At 50.8% G+C, this 6,362-nt stretch overlaps 1 pseudogene; it reads right to left on the reverse strand.

Annotated features, from left to right (window-relative positions):
* Positions 1-1,411: 1,411 nt before the first annotated feature.
* Positions 1,412-3,057, reverse strand: LOC125549324 (annotated as a pseudogene).
* Between the last annotated feature and the right edge of the window lie 3,305 nt (positions 3,058-6,362).

Genomic DNA, 6,362 nt, shown 5'->3' on the forward strand with positions numbered 1-6,362 from the left:
ATTTCGTTTGCTGTTAACAAAGTATGCCAGTTCCTTCATGCTCCCACCACAGTTCATTGGGCTGTAGCTAAGCGTATAGTCAGATACATCAAAAACACTCTGAATACTGGTCTTACTTTCAGCAAGTCTTCATCCACTTTAGTCAGTGCTTTTTCTGACTCTGATTGAGCAGGATGTCTGGATGACAGACGGTCTACAGGTGGGTTTGCAACTTTCTTTGGACCTAACCTTGTATCTTGGTGTGCAAAGAAACAAGCTACAGTGTCCATGTCTAGTACAGAAGCAGAATATAAAACATTAGCAAATGTAACTGCAGAGATCATATGGGTTCAGTCTCTTCTCAAAGAACTTGGCATAAGACGAATTCCAGCACCATGTTTGTGCTGTGACAATCTTGGTGCCACATATCTCTCTGCTAATCCAGTTTTCCATTCGAGAACAAAACATATTGAGATTGATTTCCATTTTATCAGAGAACTTGTTGCCAACAAACAATTGGAAATTCGGTTTGTTCACTCAAAAGATCAGCTTGCAGATGGCTTCACCAAAGTGTTACCTACACGGAGCTTTGAAGAGTTTAAACGTAATTTAACTTGTCCAAGTTGTGATTAAGGAAGGGTGTTAAACATCATGTCACGTTGTCACGTTACACCCTTCGGCAGGAGGTTAGCTAGGAGGTAGTTAGGGATTCTCTTGAACCGCATGTAATCTATCCCTTTATCTCTCATCTCTTCCTTCCTCTTCAAGATGTAATCTTGCTCAACAACTTGTATGCATATCCAGGGATAAGCCGCATAACTCCACCACCAACACCGCATAACTCACACACCACAGGCAGTAGGTCTCAACTCTAGCTTGTGTTCATTTGCGACAACGGCACTAACACCGGCGGTGAGAAGCAGCGGATGGATCCACGATAGACGCATGCAACTAGCGGCAGCCATGGAGAAGTATGTTACCGAAGGGAGGAGGGATAGTTTAGGGGGAATGGGCAGGTGGATGTGCTGATTATGGCCATGATTAACGGGGGCATGGAAAAACAAAAATAAGAGGCTTGGAGACCGTGGGGTGGTGACCAAAAATCAACGGCTCAAAGCTAGTCTGATGGATTGATATGGCCAGTCGTCTGAGGTGGAGAGTTTCCCTTGTTTGTTCAATTTATGAGTAATTAAAGAGGATAGATACAGTCATGTTCCTCATTATCATTGGAGACGTAATGATGGTAATGCAGGAGGTCGGAGTGTTGCGGATCAAATGGTGCTACCGTACTAAAGTCTGGATTGGACTGCACTGCATATAGTTTTGAAGAAGTAACGATTTCCTATGGTTTGGGATTCTGCCCTTGATTATGTAGCTCATGAAGATTGTACCGACTATAACCCTGTTTGAGTCAAAGATTTCCCATTCCTTAGCAAATTTGAAGTCCATATATCTGATGAAGCAATGTCAAATAGTTCTTGACAAACTTTCAACATCACTAATACGAGTTACAATTAACTTTTATGTTTTCGATGAAAAGGATACAAATATTTTATGGGAGTTCACAAGAAGTACAAAGAACCCAAACCATAAGAGAAATTGCATGAAGGTCCCTCAACCATCAAAGGCAAAAATGAAAAAAAAAACAGAAGTTAGCATTTTGCAAGGCTTTGGAAGCATAGGAATCATACGATATTAGTGATACCGGAGGCTTCTGAAAGCATAGAACTAGACGAAGGTGGCATATAGCAGGCGCAGGAAGTCGTTGAGAATTGGAGCTTCCATATATAGACACGAGGATGCGCACGCCGCCAATCCCGCTGACACCGTCCATGAGGTAGACGAATCCTGCGCGCTGCTGAACAGCACGGTGCATCACGAGGGGCTTCTCCCACGCGAAATCTGCGTCATATACCGGCATGCCCAGCCAGCTGATCACCCTCAGCTCGGTCTTCGGCATGCTGCTGGGGGGCTGCTTGCTGCCGTTTATCTCCAAGTAGTCGATCGCCGAGCGCACCAGCTCGTCATCCATCCTGCGGATCGCGCCATTGATCCGGCGGGCAACGGAGCCCAGCTCCTCCGATTCGATGTCCCGCACCTTGCCAGCGGCGCCCAGGACGATGATCCCGTTCCCGAAGTAGCGGGCCGGGAGCGGCGGCCTCAGGGCGCCCCGGATGTTGGTCGGGAAGCTGAGGCGCGTCGTGGCGTCCGTCGGCAGCCGGCGGGCGGTGCAGAAGGACCTCCAGACGTGGGCGCTCACGGCGCAGAACGTGCTAACGCGCCCGCCATCGCCACCGCCGGTGCAGGCACGCTTGAGAGCGGCGACCTGGTCCTTGGAGACGACGAAGATCTGGTTGACCACGAGCCCCGACGGCTCGGCTCAGTAGCTTCGGACAGAACACGGTGAGAGCGTCGGGGTGGACGACGGGTGGGGAGCGTGCGCGGAGGAGGGTGCGGTCGTGGCATGGGAGCTCCAGCGCCGCCGCCGCCGCGTCGCTGTCCCTGGAGAAGGCAGACCACGTCTGGAAGAAGTGGACAGCGCTTACGGCGTCGATGGCCGCGTGGTTCCCATGAAGGTCACCTGGATGGCGCACATGATGGAAGGCGAGTCCTCAACGCGGGGAACAAAGAGCCTCCTTAGTTCCGGCGACGGTTGGAAGTCCACGAAGCCGTCGACGGTGAGGTCTGAACGAGCGACAACGAATAGCGCGCCCTGGCTGGCGCAGTCGATCTCTGGCCGGCCGTCGCCGTCCACGCTGAGACGGCCGGCGAGAGGGTAGAAGGCCACGAGAGCCTTGGCCATCGCCGCCTTCAACCTGGCCACGTCGAAGAAGTTATCGACGGCGCCGGCCGAGTCGGAACTGTAGAAGTGTACGGTCGTCGGTCGGCGTGTGGCCTCTACTCACCATTTTGAGATCGAGTAGTGAGAGCCAGAGACCATGGCTAGGCGTCTCTTCGCTCGGTTTCACCATGCACGATTTCACCACCTCCACCTCTTGATCCACACCCATTTTCGTTTTGCTGAGCTCAGGTCTTGTGTGCAGTACTCTTGCTGTCCCGCTCCCTTTTTACAGACATGTCTGGAGGTGGCATTTGCAAACGCTCGTATGGCAGTTTAGGTGCATTTTGAGAACCTGGGTGGCCTTTTTGCAAAATCGCCATGGCATTTGTTTAATTTTAGTGTGAAAAAAGATATTAAAAACGGCACCGTTGGATCCAGATCCCGTGGCAGTTGGGGGGGGGGGGGGGGTGTTGCTGGCAGATCCTCCCTGGCCAACGTTCGCCGGCTACCATTTCCATTTTATAGCCTTCACAAAAGAAAATATTAGGAAAGACATAATGTTGGTGGGATGGTGGCCAGGGACTCGTCTGGAAATTTAGGTCATCATTTTCTCGTGGGATTTTATTGGGCATTAGAGCATCTTCAACAGGCGCATAAAAATTGTTCCGCGCGCTAAAATTCGGATTTTTTGGGCGCCGGACAGCTCCAATAGAAGCTGTAAAATAGTGCACACGCAAAAAAAGTTTGGGCGCGCGTTAAAAAGCACTATCAGAAGCTGCAAATTTGGGGTGCCAGATTGCGCGTGCTTCACAATTTGCACTGCATGTTTTTTTGGACGCGCGTTTTTGGCCATATGATAAACCGATGTTGGATCCGACGCGTTAAAAGTGCTACAGTAATGCACGCGCTAAAACTATTTTAGTGCGTGAAACTTTTATGCGCCTGTTGGAGATGCTCTTATACAAATGTAGAGGAAGCAGAATTTCAGGCTTGCATTACCTTACACACATTTGTATAGATATCACTCTCCACAATCTGATTATTTAGAGACTAACACTTTTATGGCTGCCGCCCTTGCAGGTGAAATTTTTGACAGGTCCTCTCTGGTCGATTTGATGAAGGAAGCGATGAGTATATGAAAGCTTATAAATAATTTTGAAGCCTCCAAGATTAATAGATTGGCCAATGTGGTGGCTCATCAGATTGCTAAGTTTAGCTTTGATAATATATCAGATCGTGTCCTTGTTAAGAATGTTCCGCCCTGCATGGTGAGGCTGTAATGAACAATTGCAATAACTCTTTCATATTGCAAGATGAAATCAGATCAGATTTTTTTTGCGCATAAAACATATATGCAAATTGAAGCACTTATTGGGCGTTACCCAAAGTTTTAAATGTCAGATCAAGCTAAAATGTTTAGGGATTTCAGCCACGACAATTATGTATAATCTTGAAGTTAGATCATACAAATGATGTCCGAGTTGGCCTCTGGCCTCCTTCTTCCAAACTTGCATGGATTTCCATCCAGATCCGACAATGCCTCACTTTTTTCGGAGGTAGCCGGAGATCCCACCATTGAATCGCCATGAAATTTTACATTTTTTGTTGAAAACTTAATTCCGCACAATTTCACTGAAGTGATCGGAGAAAAGATACTCAAGGACGGCCGCGCGAGAGCAATGTTGATGTTCAACTCCCGAGCTCCATGGACGAAATTTTCCATAATCTCGGTGGAGATCGAAGTTGATGTTGATCAAGACCGTCCGATCTCTGAAGATCGGGCATGAGGCATAGTTCTGGACTTGGCCGACCTGGCCGCAAGTCGGTGACGAAGGTAGCAATGCCGAAGACAAATGTCTGCCCTGGTACGAAGATCGCGCCAGAACCGATCTGAGCGTGAATGCGAACTCCATCGAGCCGCAGTGTTCACCTAATAGGACAAGCATGGGCCACCACTGTATGAGCTAAATCTGGTAGATCCCTTGGTAGAGTATCCTAACTAGACTACTTGGCATGATGGTAACTGAGAAAATGTTTTATCCAGGTTCGGGCTCTCAATGAGGAGACAATACCATACATCCTACTTGCGTTGGAGTCTATACAATGTACAGGTAAAGTACCAACGTTTTGTCTGTATGTTGTCTAATGTGTTCTATTGACTATCCCAACACCGTCTTATATATGAAACCGGAGTCTACGTCGGTGAAGGGGAGTCGTTCAACTGATACAGCTTATATGAGTCCTATTCGGCTACGTCGAACGTTGTTTGTAGTGTTATGGGCCGTCCAATGTAGACCGTGATACCATCAGTATGCATTAGTTGGAGTAGATCTCATTTTATAAGGTATTTCCTTCATCCGGAAATACTTGTCCTAAAAATGATTATATCTAGATTTATTTTAGTTATAGATATATTCATTTTCAACTATTTCTAGAACAAATATTTTCGGACGGAGGGAGTACTTAATGACAACAAGAGACAAAAATCTTAGTTGGATGTACCTCACTAAGGACAAAAATTGTATTGACTTAGTTATCACTTCGTTTACCGCACGTGGTAAGAGTCATTCTCTCAACTGTATGCAAACATGCCTATTTCAATGTTCTATTTTATTACTTTATACTAGATCAACTCGCCTGGGTTACATACGTGTAAGGTGGAGTATTAGGGCATCTCCAGTCGCGCCCATAGGAAGGCCTCCCCAGGCGATTTTTTCGTGCCGGCGCTGAAAAAACGGCCCAGTCGTGCCCCCAGGAGTCCGATTTTCGCTGGCTTGGGCCGAAAACAGCGCCGGCGGACCCAGGCTGAACCCGGCGCGCTGGGGGGCGCCCGGGGGCGCTGGGGCGAGCTGTTTTGGCGCGAAAAAGCCGCGGGCCAGCTGCGTCAGCGACTCGGCGCCTCGTCTTCCCCCAACGGCCTCGGTTCCCGCGGGGATTCAATGGCAAGGCTGCTGCCGGTCAGCCTTGCCATTGATTCCTCACGGGCGGCGCGTCACAGGACGGCGCGCCGACGCCTCCCCTCCCTCGCACGCGTACACACGGGTGTGGCGCGGCTATAAAAGCCGGTGGCCTCCACTCGCCTGTGCCCACACCAGCCCCGCCCCTCGCCGCCGTCCAGCCCCTCCCTCTCCCTACCTCTTCCGAGCGCCGCCGCCCAGCCCCTCCCTCTACCTCTCCCGAGCCCGCCCAGCCCCGCCGTCGCCATGGCAGAACGCTTCCCCGGAGACGAGGCGGCGGCCAACGGCTTCGGCCGCCGTTCGCTCCGCGAACAAGAGTCCTGGCTCCTGTTCCAGGCGAACATCCCGGCGCCGCCGGACATGCGCGCCGGGCCGACGGGGTGGAGACTCAGCGCCGGGGGAGTGCCCATTCCCCCGTTGCCCGACGCCGCGGCGAAGCCGAAGTACTTCGCCGAGGAAGTCGAGGTCGTGCGCGCCTCCCTCACCGACGCGCAACTCTCCCTCCCCCAGTACGCCGCCGGCAACCACGCGGCATGGGCGGCGTATTTCGAGTGCCGCCAGCAGCAGCGCTTGGCGTCCACCAACGGCGCGCCGGTGGTCGGCGACCGGCAGAACAGCGAGGGGCGCCACCTGTGGTGGGGCGT

The sequence above is a fragment of the Triticum urartu genome, chromosome 3, assembly GCF_003073215.2.
Source record: "Triticum urartu cultivar G1812 chromosome 3, Tu2.1, whole genome shotgun sequence".
NCBI classification, from domain to species: Eukaryota; Viridiplantae; Streptophyta; class Magnoliopsida; order Poales; family Poaceae; genus Triticum; species Triticum urartu.